The sequence below is a fragment of the Chlamydotis macqueenii genome, chromosome 13, assembly GCF_036417535.1.
Source record: "Chlamydotis macqueenii isolate bChlMac1 chromosome 13, bChlMac1.mat, whole genome shotgun sequence".
NCBI lineage: Eukaryota > Metazoa > Chordata > Aves > Otidiformes > Otididae > Chlamydotis > Chlamydotis macqueenii.
In genome coordinates, this window is record NC_141568.1 from 21,520,049 (window position 1) to 21,537,031 (window position 16,983).

Genomic DNA, 16,983 nt, shown 5'->3' on the forward strand with positions numbered 1-16,983 from the left:
TTTAGAAAGCATATGCCATGGAGAATAATCATAGTATGCAACTGTGCAATGTTAGGTACCACTTACTGGCCATCCTAGGAACAAAGCACCCTTCTTTTAAGCGAACTTTACTGATATTCCTTGGAACATATGCCGAGGAGAAAGGATGTGGCTGAAATAAAAATGTTGAGGTTCTGGAGGTAAAATGTATGGAGCAGGATCTCTTCAAACCGGAGGGTAAGTGGGATGGAGAGAGCTTTCGCTGTGACTTGGGGCAGAATTTAGCTTAAAGCAGGATGCACCTTGGGGTACATGCCATGCTCACACAAGAGTGATCCCAACGCCCACGTTATCTCTGTTACTGCACTGCGGTGGTGTTGAACGCGAAGCGGCGGGAGGAAGTAGATACGGTTCCACCATCTTTTAATCAGTTTATTTCTCAGGATCCTTCAAACCAACGGCAGGGACTTCTGCTGTGTGACCTTTCTCTGGTCCATAAACTGGAATTGCAACTTCCTATGCAAACCTCCATCCCAGTGCACCTACGTAACACCGCCGTTGTGTCAACAGGCTCCGACCCACCCCTGCTCTGCATGCTGACCTTTCGCACAAGCTGACTGTAAAGAAATTAAAATAGCCTATGTCTTCAGTTCTTCTGGCCCCTTGCACGGGTCAGGAGAAGTTCAACGGCTGCAGCACGCTACGCTGGCGTTCTGCGGAGGGAGCGTACTGTCAGCAGAGGAAGGACGGTGGAAAACAGCAGCAATCGAAGCGTGCTTGGCTTACATGTTTCCAGATGAATTAAAGGTGTTCTGGCAGCATCTGGAGCTCCTCCTAGGAGCTGCTAGAATCTCCAAAAAATAAATCTAAGTCAGTTCTAGGCTTCAACCTTTTTCTGCAGTGGACTGTAGAAGTGTAATGAGTTAAAGATAGCAGACGTTTTCATAGTTCTCTTTTATTTTTATCCTGCATGTATCACGTTACGCAGCTGTCTGCAGTTGATGGTATGAGCAGCATGTATTGAATATATTTTCTTAAAAAGCATCTTATGTTAACATAGTTTATCTCCTAACTAACCTGTAAATTATATTGTTTTCACACTTGCTAGAAAGCATTTAATACTAATTTAATATGCAGATTGCTGAATATCATTGCTGCTCCTAAATCCTGATTCACACTGTAGTACCTTGATGGGTAATAATCTAGCTTGGGACCTGAGATTTACTCTGCGTGGCTTTCCAGTGAAATGAGTTTTATGAGATTCTGCCCTTTTTCAGTGGCTTCTCAGGTTGTCAGCCTTCACACCACTGCCCAGTGCCTACCAAAGTGACGAGGGGAGGCTTTTCCTCACTGTGACGGTAAGTGCTCAGATGCTGCAAACACTCAGATTTCGGAGAGGAGCCTGGACTTGACTGGTTTCACTGCTCGCAGAGCGAATTTTTATTAGTAATTATGTTTTCTTCTCCTACCAACAGAATACCTGGTATAAACACAGTTGTACCAAGTGTGGAAGTATGGCTAATATAACTTGCAAAATTACTGCATGGTATAACAGCTCAGCCTTTCTTTCCATGGCCTTGCCAGGGCTAAATCTTCACTAATGACATAACCTTTGCTAACAAGGCTTTGAAAATATCTGGCCAAATAGTGCAAGACATTACATTAATAATAGTGAATAATCTGGGGTAGCTAACAGTTCATTATGGTGCAGCAGAAGCTCGATGGAGTGCTGACAAATGGGTAGCAAAAAAGACAGACAATGTTTCCAGAAAATGTGAAGTGGTGACATTGTTTTCTGTTGTGGATTTGACTCAGAAGATTGGAACTTGGCTTCTGGCCTTCATATCCAACACTTGTTGGCAGCATATCACTGTGGAAATAAATCTATTTAGTTCTTTTATTCTGGGTAGTTTCCCAGATCATGTCAAAGTACATGAAATACACATTAAAAGGAAAATACCTTTTATCTTAATAATAACAATAAAAATGCTTTAAATATTCTTCAGTCTGACATACATAAAATGAGGAAATATGCGTTTGATATGGTTATATTTAGTTTAAACAAACACTCGTGCTTTCTGTGGGAAATAATGGGAAAGGTTATCTGTATCATAACACAGCTGAACATTTCTGCTTTGTATGATGCTGAGAGATTAGGTGTTCTTGCATGGCATGCTTGAATCTATCCCGGCTTAAATTTCAAACCCTTGACACCCCTCCCCGCCCCCTTGTAAAAAGAATGCTGGAAAGATACAAAAGAAATACAAGTTGTATTTTTGAGGAAAATCAGAATTATGAGATGCGATTCAGAGATTTTGGTGACAGATGGGCAGATAAAGTTCATTTGTAGGCATTTTCTTGCATTATAAATTGTAATGCAAACATTGGCAATCTCATAAATTTCCCCTGTAGAGCGATAATTAATTACAGGGTGTGAGCATGTTCGCTTGTAGCCTGACTGATAACACAGAGTGAGAGAAAGACGATGATTACAACAAATCAGTACAGAGAGTTTAAACACGATGATAGCAAGTAAGATAATGCTCACAAAGTGTTTGTTTTGATGGCCACTGCCACTACGTTCCCCTGAAAGCCTACAAGGTTGTGCCTTGTGTTCCTGTAGGTTCAAGCTCTGCCTTACATTTGAAGGTTTACATTATCGCGTGGCCGTTGTGCGCGGGAGGAGCTTGGTGGTGTCACAAACACGTCCTTTGAACCATCGCTGAGCTGTTACCCAAGAAGTTGCTCACGTATATTGTGAGCCGTTCCTTTTGCGGCAGCTGTAAGCGCAACGTAGCCAGGAAAAGCCAGGAAACTCTGGATCTGTTAAACTGGAGAACGCTGTTCAGTAGAGTGGGAAGTGATTACGTTTCTCGTAATCGGCCTTCCTGTGTGAGCTATATGAAAACATTGCCTCCGTCCCTCATGATTAATTTACAGATGTGCAGTGTATTTTACCTCTCTAGTACTGAAATTATTTCACATCTTACTGTGGATGGAGTTAGATTGTGGTCACTGGAAAGGAGACCACGTTCAGGTTATATGAAGTCCAAAACCTTATTATTTAATAATTTGTAAGTTCTTCAATTGTGTTTTTAAATAGAGTATTAGTTTCCTATTTAAATTGTGCAGATGCTACCACTGTTCTCTTTCTCAAGTGATGAACCTAACGCAAACATGCACCTCCTTGAACAGAGGTTTTAGAATATAGAGACAGCATATATGGTTTACCCTGTCTAAGGTCTCGCTCTAGCTTAGAAGGTCCCTTCTCACTGTGTAGACCCTTAGACATTATTTTCCTCATTGGAACCTGCCTACAGGTTAGTAGGGTACAGTGAAATCCTGGATGCTAACGACGATGCTGATTTCCTGCCGTACATATCCAGATACACCTCTCAGTGGTCCTTTCTATTTCTTCTCAAGTTCTCTTTGTTTCCCTTTTGTCCAGTCAGGCTTTTCAGTAATGCATAGAGGATAAGAGAAGCAAAATATAATGGATTATGCAGTAACTGAGGGAGTTAATTCATAGCCACTTAAATGTATGGCTATAAGATATATTATTCGCCTTTTTATCCTTTACTTAATTCCTGTAGAGAATTAAGGGTATGTGCACAGTTAATAAATTAAATTACAGGTAGCAATCTCTTTCCAGTTGAGAGATTCGAAGACTTGAGCAATTAGTCTGCCCGTTAGGCTCAAATCACTAAAGCTATATAGATTCTAACACAAGCTTTGTTAGAAATTCTCCTGAAAATGGAAAAGGTTTAAAGCAGCTCTCTTGCCCATGTGTCAATCAAGGAATGTAATAAAATGGGAGTTTTTCTGAGGACTATCCACAAGCACCAGGGAGCTCCCTGAAGATCTACTGCCTGACAAATTGCATCCGTGTTGATGCAGATCAAACAGGGTTGATACCCAAAACTGCTGATGACAATTGTAAAATAGCTTAACACTTTCAGCCCTTCTCTACCAGCTATTGAAACCTGTGGGAGATTTTCCAGGAATTACAGCTCAGAATGTTGGCAGATATCTACAGAAGAAATATGACAGCACTTTCCATTCTCTCTGTTAAACTGGAAGCAGGATGCAGAGTATCCATACAGCTTTTTCTTCACAACTGCACCATCATTACGGGGACAGAAATACTAATTTAAAATGCAATGTATGAGTTAGCCTGGGAGATCCGTTGGCTATAGCTCAGCTGTTCATGCTCAGCCCCTAAATCTCTCTGTAAAGGGCATGAATGGGGTATGGATATTTCCAGCCATGCATACAATTCTAATGTTGTGGGAACTCCAAAGCCTTTTACAGGGTGGCATCAGTCCTGTGCAAGTGTGTATACGTAACTGTGTTTGTACAGAATCATAAACGTGTGGAGATCTGCTTCTTTGGAAGACGAAACTTAGGCTAGACGTTCAGCAAGTGGGGAAGGCCAAAAACAGTTTCTTCCTGAGGCCAGAGATGTAACAGAAGAAATAACCTTGTCTTTTCCCAAACCAGAGAGAGGTCTTCTGGCCAAAATGAATCTCTCCTAATGAAGGTCTTACATACACCAAGCATGACGATTACTCCTTACAGGCAGCAGAGAAATACAATGAAGGCAGCAGATGCTCTTCTGCGCCTCGGGATATAAAGTAACAAAGAGGAAATGGTAGGACCCAGAGGAAGAAGAAGCCTTGTCTTACTGAAAAACAGCGGAGAAAAAGCAGTAAGTCTTCTCCGTCAGGAATGTTACACGGCTGATGTGGGCAGCTCATGAAAAATGGAGTGTGTGTAAGTGAAGCTGTGCGTGAGCAAGTGGTGATGCCAGGGGATTCTTCTGTTTGAACAGGTAGCTGGCGAATGTCAGATGCTTTCCAAAACCACATTGTGAGGACTGATTCTCAGTACCACTCCAAAATACAGTATGTGGGGGGAGAAAAGCTATATTTCTAAAATTCTGTATTTGTGCTTCATAATAAATGAACGTATTCTGGTACTTCTCTCTCCTGATGTCTCTCTGGAAAAAAAAAAAATGGTTTCGCTAGACAGTGGCTTTGAGACTACGATCCCTTTCTGGGGTCATACGCTTCTGGTTTGCGTAATTGCATCAAGCAAACAAGCCATCCTCCTTCTTAGATCCATTCACAGCCTCTCCGTTACTGTCTGTCACCTCGGAGCGGTGCTGAGTGGTTAGATCCTTCCTCCAATAACCTCAGCACAGTAGGATTCATGTCTTTTTAGTTAGTTACTGATTTAAAATATTCACATTTTTCTGTGCCACTCCTCAGGCTTCAGAAGAGGGTTTTGCACACCAGCAAAACTGTTATTTTCATTCAAATACCAGTAAATTTTTTGCTCTCCTCCCCTTTTTTTTTGGCCGGGGGGGTGGGGTTTTTTTGAGAGGGGGCATGCCTGCAAAGCAGAGGATGGCTATCAGGATGTCAGCATATTGTAACTACTTCCTCTATTGCTAGCTTTGGTTGTCGTGCCACTTTATTTGGTCCATACTCTCTTTTCTCTCTCCCATCTTATACAAAAGTCTCTGTGGGGTAGGAAGTATTCTTCTAACTTTATATTTATTAAACAACCGGCATGCTAAAGCCCTGGCAAATTATTAGGATTTATAGGCATGTGTGCGTTTACTAAAAGAAGTATTGCCTGCGTAACTTAGCCTGGTGTGAACTGGACTTGATGCCATTAAGACTAGGTAAAGGCATCTATTACCAAACAAAGATTTCTGAAAATCCAATTGACATGTTTCTACCTAATACACTTCGGTGTCTTGTAATCAGAAGAGGTAGGCAGTTACAGTTTGTATAGAAGAAGAATCTAAATTCGGTCTGCTGCCACGAAACTGAGCCAACCACACGAGGGCTGTGTACGCGTGCCTGAGGCGGGGGACTTGCTGGTACGTAACGCCACTGCCTTTCCCTGTCCTGTGTCTCAGGTGCGACATCAAAAGGATGAGTAGTTGTTGATCAGCATTTTGATGTCCTGGTTGTTCAGGAGGGTTCCTCCATGAATTACAGTCAGAAAGAGTTGGATTTTTCCTACTCCCCTTGTAGGTACTGCAAGGGTAGTGAGTCAGACATCTCTACATCTCTATGCACGCATGAAGACAAGGGAAAATTGGAACTGGGAAGTGCAGCGACTATTCCCTCTTCCCCCAGGACACACAGAGTCTGCTTTTGGGAACAGAGGCACAGGACTTCAGATCCTATTTTGCTTTTCTTGTTAATTGTCTGAATTCAGGGTATCCTAGAATATGGAAGGTTGGTACTGTTTATATTAAATATCAACAGAAGGAGATGTATTAGAAAGGATATTCCCAAGTTAGGCTTGTCTAGATGAATCTTGGTAGGTTACTAACACAGTAGAATGCATACGTTACTCATAGTTTATGTTGTAGATAATATAATCCTTTTGATGTAGGAAATAATATCAGTCAGATCTCCAAACTAGTAAATTATATTTTTCCATTAGCCTTGTAGCTTGTCTGTACGGGCAGTAGTATGCAGTTACAGCACTTGGTTGAAGCTTATCTCTGCTGGTGCACAAAAAAAAAAAAAAAAAAAAAAAAAAAGCATACAGCAACTGATCTGAAAGGCAGAGCCACCAACACTGCTGAGCCCCCTGGCCGAAATCAGTTGTGCAGTGTGTGAACATTCTCAGGTCAGATCACAACATTTCCACCTTGGTGCCATTGCAACTGCAGCTCAAAACTCCAGGTAGAAACACGATAAACTGGGGATGGCTTGGAAAAGTGCCTCACTTGGACCAAGGTCTTCAGGGGCAAGACTCACTTTTTGCTCACTTTATTCCTCCGTCAGCACAAGAGATGGCAATTATAACCTCCCTGCTTCATTTGTGTTGATCAGCTGTGGAGATGTACCTCCTTTCCAGGGTACGGTCGTTTCACCATCCTCTTTGTGTTAAGCAGGTTTGGGGACAGGATGTTAAGTATGGTGACAGGTTTGAGACATGCAGGCTTAGGCTGTCGCGTTCCGATTTGTGCTGGTTGCCAGTCTGTACTGTATAAAATCATGCTGGAAAAAGCTTTGCATCGTAAAAGGATTTTGTTACGGTTTCATTAAGTGCCGTGTTATAGCCAAGTTACGAAACTAGAAAGCTACAAAGATAAATGAAATTTGAAGGAGTTTGTGCAGATTTATGATGAGCATGTGCACACTTCAGAAGCCCTCTGGCACTAATAAGCCCCAGTGTCCATCCTCTAACTAGATTAAACTCATTTCCATTCGAATTCAGCAGATGCAGCAGCTGTGGGTTGGTTTTCGCTCCCGAGGGGTACTTCCTTCGTGATGGAAACTCCAGATACCCTTTTGCTTTTCCATGTCTAATTGTTGGACAGCAATCTGGGAGGTGGCAATAAAATGGGGACCTTATGGTAAACACCAGTTTTAAAAGGAGGAAAAGGTTAAAGTGGCCATGGCTTGAAGTAGTTTCTTAAGGGATTTCTGAACTAAGGAGAAAAAGGAAGATACGCAACCGTGAAAGAAACAATGCACAATTTGAAAAGTTGAGCCTGAATAGTGAAATAAAACTTTTCAAGAGAGAGCAATCATTTTAAAATTGTCAAAATGAAGCTGGAAATGAGGAGGGGTGGCAGATTTAGTAGTTGGAAGCAGGAAGTTCTTTCCCGTTTTCCAGACTACACTGAAATTTATCTCTGCCTCAAAAAGAACTCCACAACAAAAACCCCCAAACTTTGGATGCAGCCCTACAGTGAACAATGAGAATTTTGATAGGGTCAGTCAGTTGGATTTTTTGAATGAACGCTTAATTCCTTGCTACAAGCAGTTTTGCAGCGGCTTTGACGTGCAGCTGGGGAAGATTCTGCTTTGGTGAGTGACCAGGACAGGTCACATTCCAGGGCCTCCCATTGTAGTGCACTTCTAAGGAGTGTTCATTGGAAGCTCATGGGTGAAATTTATTGATTGTGAAAATTATTGTCTGTAACGCAATGACTAAAGGGACACATATGTTTGTTGAAACTATTGGAGTCGATTTATTTCAGATTGGTCTCCGAATAGTGCAGTTTAGGACACGTACAGAGACATTTGGTTTTACTGCTACGGCAGCAGCTTTCCCTCCTGCCCACCCAAACTGTCTAATGTGTAGGGTGCCCAACAGCAAGACCAGTTCTGCAGCAAGAAATCCCCATGTTCTACAGCTTATGTTCTTCTGAACAAAGGAGGGATTTTTTCCATTAGCGCTCGTCATAAATTTTTAAGGAAGCTTGTCTTACAATAAGATATCGAGAAAAAAACAAGACTGAGCCCGTGGCAGGCCTCTGCGTGATGTGATATTCCTTCAATTGCACGTGATTTAAAAGAAGACGACTGTGATATTGTACGGTTCCCTAATACTGTGTGTAAGGCCAGGCAGGCAGAGAAGGGTTGTGGTATTTTATCACGGTTTGAAGTGCCTCCCTGGGGCGTGCCCGTCGGAATCCAGCCCCGTCCGCAGGATCCCTGCGGTATTGGCTGCGCTGTGCAATGCTCTCCTTACTCCTGCTGGGCCGGCCAGGGCAGGATTCGCTCCGGAATTATTAAAAAGGATGTGTATTTCACCATGCCGATGTTCAAATGATGTGCTTGTGGGCTTTCATTTTGAGAGAAATAAACTTTTGAGCAGTATCAGAGTGAACACAGGCACAGCTTGCAAAGGATTTTTATTTAACATCTCGTTGAATGTTGTTACCATGTCACCCAAAAACACTTTGGAAGATGATATCTTTATGCAGCTGACAAGCTATAAATTTTCTCTCAGGCAGCTCTGTAAATGTGTGATCTTCCCAAGAGCTTTTCATTTTAAGCAAATGCACAAAATAATCAACATGAGTATGGATTTATTTATAACTACCTAAGAGATTTTATATTTAATTTTGGGTTTACTTTGATGTATGTGCTTAATCTTTAATGAATCAAGTCTAAGAATTTCTAAAAAGAGAGTCTTTCACCTTAGCCAGGGAGCTGTCCTCTCCACACAACTGAGAGAAATGAAGAAAAAACACAACCCCAAAAACCAAACCAACAAACAATAATAGGAATTAAAAATTCAACATCTTCCGTAGGGAAAATGAAGGTAACATTACTGATGGTCCGTGTCACCATGCGAATCGGGATGGCGAACCTATTCTTGTCATATTACATTGTTTGAATTATCCTGTTGCAAACCAGGCTGTGTTTTTAATTTTGTTTTCCTCTTGAAATCAGGGATAGCACGGTTCTAACGACCTCACTGGATACACGGACCCTGTGACCGAAAAGCTCTCCTCCAGTGCAGCCCAGGCACAGGGGGAGGGCTGGAAGCTATGGTGGTAAACGATGCTACAAAAAGACGCGTGCTGTATGAAACAGGCACTCGTATCAAAGAACAGCATAATGCCTCAAGCTTTCTCTGTCCTCAGGTGTGAAAACCAGAATGTTGCCTTTTCTAATTTTCCCTCTTCTCTGGTAAATCAGCAGTGTCAGGGGTAATGCGCATAATCAGATTTCTCTGTGGCCAACAGCTTCCTCAGTGAGCACCCCCCTCCGATTTCATCATCCTCACCACGCTCTGTGGCATCTGCTCAGGGCAACTCCAGTGAAATCATCAGGAATGCTGCATGACAAAGGATACCTGGTAATAAATTTGTACTGTTTCCAGAAGGCCTAATGTAAGGTGATATATTTAGCCAGGAAGTGATTTGCTCGTGTATGTCTGGTGCCAATGCTTCGTGACAATGATAATGATTTCTAAATGCATTTTGAACATAAACAGGAACGTGGATAAAGCGGACCCTTACTGCACGGGATGATCTTGCTGCATTTGTGCCTTGGTGACTGCCAGCACTCTGCTGAAAAATCACTAATGAGGAAAAATCAAAACTCCCCAGTTACCCTTCATTTAAAGCTGAATGCAAACCTTGCTGCTTTGTCCAGGCTTCCCCACAGCAGTGCTCTCATTCTTACTGACTCATGCAGAAAATGAAAACCAGGAGACTTTCTGTCCCTGTTTGTATGGATAGAGGAAGAAGAGAGGGTGGAAGCATGACCATTTTTTCTTTGGAGGTGTTCTAAAAATGCTCTTTTTTTTATGGGAAATGTTTGTGGCTGTGCTCGATCATGGGCCTGAGTACAGTCAATAAGTGAAGGGGAACAGGGAGACAATGAAACATTCATGTGTCCTGAGAGCTAGGACGGAACGAGCTGGCAGACGTGGCAGGATCTGGGCAAGGTGGTAATCATGTGCCTCACGAGACTGCTTGCGAGTACAGAAACAGGGATTAGTGTGCACTTTCTCATCAGACAACTGGAAGAGCAGCCATGAGCCTGTCAAAGGTATTTCACCGCGGCAAAAAAGGGATTTGTAAGCCAGGAGAGTGATGCCACTCTCATTTTCCCTTCAACACGTTCAAGGCAACCTAGTTCATAAATAAATAGGCTTGTGCCAAAGACATACCCGAAGCCTGTACGAGTCTCCTCCTGATTTCAAACATTTCAGGAAGGCTCAAGATGTTGGCTGTTTGCCTGAGCCATGAGTAACAATATAATGAAATAATCGGTGAGAATTCAGGAAGGACCTGCCTATAATGCTCTTGGTGTGGGACTGGGCTTGGATACCTCTTGGAAAATGAATTTCTTTGTGCCAGCTGCAAGTGTTTGCATACACTGTTTGCTGTTTGTTTCTGTATTAAACTAAAGATGTGTTGAGTTTGGTTCCAAACTTTTTATATAATGTTAAGCTTCAGTTGGCATCTGGTTATTTGTGTATAGAGATTACCTGTCAAACTAATTCAGATCTGGAAATAGTCTCTGACTTAAAAAAAAGCAAACAAACAAATACAATAACAAAAAAAACCAGCCCCCCACAATTGATTACTCCTACATACATAGGAAAAAACCTTGTTTAGTGGATGACTTATCACCTGATATAGAATCTAATTACCCATTGCCGTCCAGTTACGTTGTTTTTCAGGGCACGGTGTAAGACCAATTTCTTCCACCCAGGCACAACCTCTAAAAAACCTTGCCAAAAGATTTGGCAATTTTAAAAAGCCAAATAGTTGTGAATTTATTTCTGTTTAGTATCACATGCTACATGTCCACAGAATTTTTCCAATGTTACACCATTTTAAATGTTTTATAATTACACATCTTATTTTTTACTCAGAAGGAGTAAAATCAAGACTGCGTATTTACATAGTAAGAACTGGATGATTCCAGAGATTTTAATTGGTTTTAAAGGTTTTGTAATTTAGCTGGAATCTAAAACAGGTCAGGGCTGACTGGAATTGTATTTTGTCTAATGACTAGTTAAGGATTCTTGCAAAATAACTTGATGGTCTTAAGCCTCTCCTTGGATCCATGCTGATCCTCAGGAGGACAGTGCTTGGGCTGGCTCTTTCCATTGCTAGGAGTGTACTGCTTCTGGCTTGAAAATCAGAGCTGCTTCTAAATCAGGATTTAGATGAATTACTTCGCCCACACCAGCAGACAGCCACTTGCTTCTGTCCTAAAACTGCAATGCCATGATTGTCTAGAAATGTGCCCACCGTAAACATTTCTGGGGACCTCCGTGACCTGTCAGATTGGCTGGATACCCTACAATTGTTTGATAGTTATTAAAATATATTTTCTAAATAATCGCTGCATAAAGAAAAAATACATGCAAGCTAATGGTATGATTCCTGTATGCTAGGGTGTCTACCAAATGCCAAAAAGCTGGCCGTTATCAGGAGGGATGAAGCTGGGGCAGAGGCAAGTCTTATATTAACTTTTCTAGTGCTTCTGAAGAGACAGTAGATTTGGTAATGCCTAAAATCTCCAGTTCTGAAAATGCTTCTGTGATATACTTTAATATGTTTATATGATTTAAAGGGTAACAAGACACCTTTTCCCACCCAGAATAACTTAAAAAAAATTAGTATCTTTTCCACTTTAAAGAGATTCTTTTTGTTTGTTTCCCCAACACTGTGTTCATTGCTAAACTAAAAGTCCTTCTGTCTTCCTAATCTTTCTATAAACCCTGTCTTCTGCCTCTTTCAATTTCAGCTTCTTATAAATCCTGAAAAAGGACATAAGTGGTAAATAAATCAAATGCATGGAGTACAAATAAAAACAAAAATAGAAAATGATTCTTTATAAAACAACTGAGATTGGTTAAACTATGATGATTATAAAATAGGGAATATCAGTTTGAGATTTTTTCAGGCCGTCTGTCTTTTAAGTGTTCGAAGACTTTGCCCAGAGCTGCACTATAATTAATGATAGACTCTAACATACAGTTTCTCTGAGTATATCCAATGAAGTCAACTGGTACATCAGGACCATCAAATCCGACCGGTCTAATGTAACCTTAGCTTCAAAATGAAATATTTATTACTTTAAATACTAAGTTTTGGATTCTATTTATTTGCCTTCTGAAACTTCAGCCTTTACTTCTGAGGGTGGTTAACTTTTTTTTAGTGGAAACCGGATTTGAGGGAATCACTTGAATGCTGCAGATGTTTGAGGAAGCACTGCAGGGAAAAAACCCCAAGCCTTTTGTCGTGGAAAGTATTTATCAATAAAAGTACTGGAGTCGGCAGTCCTGTACGCGTACGAGGCTTTGCAGGCTAAGGGTGGAATATCACAGGTATTTCAGAGAATCTCATTACTTTCTTGCAGACTAGGTTGAGTTCAGCAGTTTACATAAGGAGGTCTTCAGTATCCCAAAATTGCTGTCTTGTGGAGTTCTTGTTAGATGAGAATTTTGTTACTATACAGAAGTGTTGTCCAAACATATGAAACAGCTATCTGTGTTTACCTGAAAAAGTAATTATTTTGTAATGAACTGCTTTAAGTATTTGTGCTATTCTTTCACTTTCTTCCTGTCAGAAAGTCCCTAAAGAAGCTGTTTGGGAACAGAGATGTTTAGCAGCCTAGGCAGTGAAGAACAGAAATTAAAAAAACCAAACTCATACTACTGCAGGATGAAGAGGTCAGTGGAGACCAGCAACTGATCTTCCATCTTCATCAATGTCACTGTCTTCAAGAGCCCTCCTGCATGGCTGAGACAGACTTTGGAAGTTTGTCCTCCTCCCTGCTGTGATCCCGGGAAATTGTGGACGGCAAAAATATTCAGTAATGCATCCAAAGTGCTAATATACGTTTGGAGAAGATATTAACTGGCTAGAAAAAAAAACCAAGGTTGAAAGTGTTTTTATTTGTACTTCCCTGAACAGAATGTATCATATGAAGAACAGCCTTTTTCTTGTGAAGTCATGCTGTATATAGCACTTTGAGGAGCGGTTATCTGAGATGTCCTGTTGCAATTTGTGTAATCACTAATTTGTAATTAGTGTACTGTGTTACCTTCAGGTACTTTGTTTCCACAAGTCTCAAAATAAGTGTGTTTTGGCATTTGACACTATGTACTCAATTTTCTTAAGGGCTTAATGTTCTCATTTCGATACAAAACAACAGTTAGAGTAGGATACTCAAAACTGCATACAAATGAATTCTTCATTACTTTTAGAGAGTTTAAAATGCTGCAAGTAGAAAATTCACTGAAGCATGTGTATTTTTGCCAGCCTCAGTGCTGTTGCAGACAAGCTTAGAAGTGAGTTTATGTTTGGGTGCTTTGCTTAGAATGTAGGCACTTAGCTACCAGGACGGCGTGTCACTTTGAACCATCAGAAGCAGTGTTTCTGCCCAAGAAACCAGATGCAGCCCCAAAATTTAAGTATCTAGTTTATCCATTGGTAATCATATTTCTACATCTCAAGAGAATGCTGCTGTGTGCTGCTAATACTCTTTTCATTTTTGAATCAGAGAATGTGTTTTACAGAAACATGAACTATCACTAATGATTTTTCACTTAAAATCTCATGTTTACTGCAATAATATAGAACTTTGTAAAATATCACAGCAACTCACATAAATAGTGCAAACCAGTTTATCCCTTTTACTAGAGGAATATGCAATAATAGTACATTTAAGAACAAGAATACTGTCTAAAGTTTAGAGGAGAAAAAAGTGTTTTGTTACATCTGAATATGAAACTGAAGACTTACAGACATTACTGCTTAGGAAGGAAACGCAGGAATCCCGTTAAACTGCAGGCCTTCATGCAGATACAACTTTATCAGCCACACTTGCATAGTAACAGCGGGTACTTTTCCTACTAAATAATGCACCAACAGTAATGTCAGTAAATTAATGATTAGCAAAACTCGATGTTAAAAAGACTAACTTCAGTTTGCATTTATTATATTGGCTGATACTGCTAATTGAATGGCATCCCCATAGAGTCAGCCTGTATTACTCAGCATTTAAAAAGGCCTCAGCTGGAGGGCTGCGACCAGTTCCCAGAACTATAGTAAAAAAAAAATAAAAGGAGCAGTTGCAGAGTACGCAGGCAGAAAAGAAAAGAATGATCAGAGGCTTTGCGGTGGTGACCTACAGATGGAAAGGAACCTATGTAATTTACTGAAGATAAAAGTCTTTGAAAACAGAGGAGGGGAAAAAATCTTTGTGTGTTGACTGAAGTGTTTCAAGAATGGGCTAAAATTGTAAAGGGAGATCTGGTTATGTGTCACGGGGAGATACCGTGTAATGGTAAGGACATGCTAGAATAGGTTTCAGAGGACAGTTTAAAAATTTCTGCCGCAGGAGGATTTTTATGAGCTGCATAGACAAACATCTGTCCGGAGTAATGAAGGCATAGCTGATGCTACCTTGGAGAAGGAGGACGGATTTGATGACCGCTTAACATGTCTTTGAGGCCTTTTAACCCTCAGATCCTTCAGTAAGGAAGCTTGTGAACTCTTGCTATGGGGTCTCTTCCAGTCAGCCCTCTCTACTGACTTTTGAACCTGGGGCTCATTTCACCCCAGTCTGAGGGAGGAATGAGTCTCAGAAACACTGCAGTTCCTAGAACTTTCCTGAAAAGTGTAACGATGGATAGTGGAGGAAAACTGAGATAAGCGGTCCTGTTGAGGGAAGGAGAGAAGAGTGAACTCCTTGGTCTGCCAGTTGGAGAGCTGGGAGATGCGCACTGGGTGATGGAGCAGCAGGTGTGTGCACTCAGCTGCACTGGGTGCTCCCGCTGTCCCACAGTTTACAGGCGTGAGGGTGCCGGGGTGCTACAAAGGGTTAAGGCAGGCGGGCACGCTGGAGGCATTTCAGAGGTGAAGTTAGCAGGAACTTGGGAGATGGGTGGGAGGTCCCTGTGGTGAGGAGAGAAGATAAAAATCCATTAGAAACCAGACTTAAGTTACTGTCGCTGCTCGAGGAAGTAGTTTCTATTCAGTGAAAGGCAGCTAGCAATGCGCTTCTCTGACAGAGGACTGCGAGACTCCATCAACCTGTCTTTTTTTAGCAACAAGTTAGTGTGTGCTTGCACGATCAGAGCCTTAACCACAGAGATACTTTGTAAGAAACCACACAGACTACAGGAACTGATAAGCATTCTGGTCCTTGTATTTAAGTATACTAACTGCTCCTATTAGAGCAGCTTTTTTCCTTGTTCTCTACCTTTTTTGAAGTTTCCACTACTGAATAGACTCCCATATGTTTAAAAAAAATCAAATGATTTTTCCTTACTCTGAGCTAAAATCAAAGGTGGGGAATAAAACCCCTCTAATACTGATAACATGTTGCTCCAGGAATTGTGTCCCTCCCGGGACAAAAATAATGCATTATTTAATCATAACGTAGTTCCTTAAGTGTTCAGTAAGTCAGCCCAGCTATGAGTTGGCAATCATTGCCATGTGTACCACTGCTCATGAATGCTTGGAGGAAAAGGCTCGGTAACCACTGGGTAGCTACAAGATGTGCAGGGAAAAAATACGTGCAAAGAAGTTTCACTCCTATAGTCATCATCCTTTGACAATAAAGAATGTATATTATCTGTACTTCAGAGAACTCTTGCGTTTGGTACGTACTGTTCTGCATCACTACAGTGATGTATTTTTGAGAAGCTGCCTTAAAACTAATCCCAGAAATCTCTAAATGAGAGCAAGCTTGGCAGATTCAACATAAAAATATTACAGGAAAAAAAAAAAAAGTGCTTTCTGGTCATCAAAAGGAATGAGGGGCATATTGAGAACCATCTGGATAATCAATTAAACTAGCCAAGAAAATGCGTCAGTCGTTCAAAAACTGAAATAAGATAGCAAATACATATTTTGAAACATTTTACTGAAAATAAACTGAACAGTGGCTCTCCTGGCAAATCTCTTGATAGCTTCAGTAGACGCAGAGAGTCCTAATGCAACAAAGGATACGTGAGCACCCTGTAATTGCCAATTACAGGAATTTCATCCAGTTTCTGTGCTAAAGTTACGTATGTGCGTAGGGCATTGCTGGCCTGGGGCCTAACCTGGGTTAGGCAGTCTTGGAGGAGACCGGAGGAGGGGTTTGTTGTTAGCAGTCCCTTAAAATCACCGGAACGCTCCTGTGCTGGACGCCATGCCCTCTGTAGAAAAGGCCGCTTTCGGGGGCTCCTTCATTTTTAAAACCAGAATTAACGGCCCTTGTGACAAACCCCGGTGGGGCCTTTGAGGCCGCGACCCCGCGGATGCCGCTGTGCCGCAACACCCGCGCCCACCGCCGGCCGGGCAGGGGCCGCCGCCACCCGCCGGCCCCAGGAGGGCGAGGGCCGGGCCCCGGGGACGCGGCGGCGCCGCCCCGGCCTCGCTCGCTCTCGGGGCCGCCGGCAGCCGAGCGACCCCGGCGGGGCCCGGCAGCGGCACAGGTAAGCGGCTGCCTCTCGCTGCGGCCGGGAAGCGGGTGAACGGCCGAGCGGAGGCCGCCGGCGGCCGGGCGCGCGGGGTCCCCCCCGCCCCGCGGAGCGGAGCGGCCTTTGTTCCCCCCGCGCCGCGCCGGCAGTGGGGCCGCCCGGCCCTGCGCGCCGCTGCCGGGTGCGCGTGCGCGCTGCCTCCCTCCCGCCCGCCCGCCTCGGGAGCGCGCGTGGCAGGCAGGAGAGCTCCGCCGCAGCTGGCGCGCCCCCGCGGCCGCGTCTCCTCGGCCGGCA

The 16,983-nt window shown here is 42.5% G+C and overlaps 1 long non-coding RNA gene across 2 annotated transcripts; it reads left to right on the forward strand.

Moving 5' to 3' along the window:
* The first annotated feature begins 1,253 nt into the window (after positions 1 to 1,253).
* LOC147599159 (uncharacterized) lies at positions 1,254 to 11,722 on the forward strand. 2 transcript variants are annotated; one of them, XR_015259996.1, is made up of 4 exons: positions 1,254 to 1,337; positions 9,198 to 9,391; positions 9,494 to 9,606; positions 11,665 to 11,722. It is a non-coding gene; the product is annotated as an uncharacterized LOC147599159 (long non-coding RNA). The 2 variants fall into 2 exon arrangements; XR_015259995.1 differs by lacking the exon at positions 1,254 to 1,337 and adding an exon at positions 8,955 to 9,066.
* Positions 11,723 to 16,983: the final 5,261 nt, after the last annotated feature.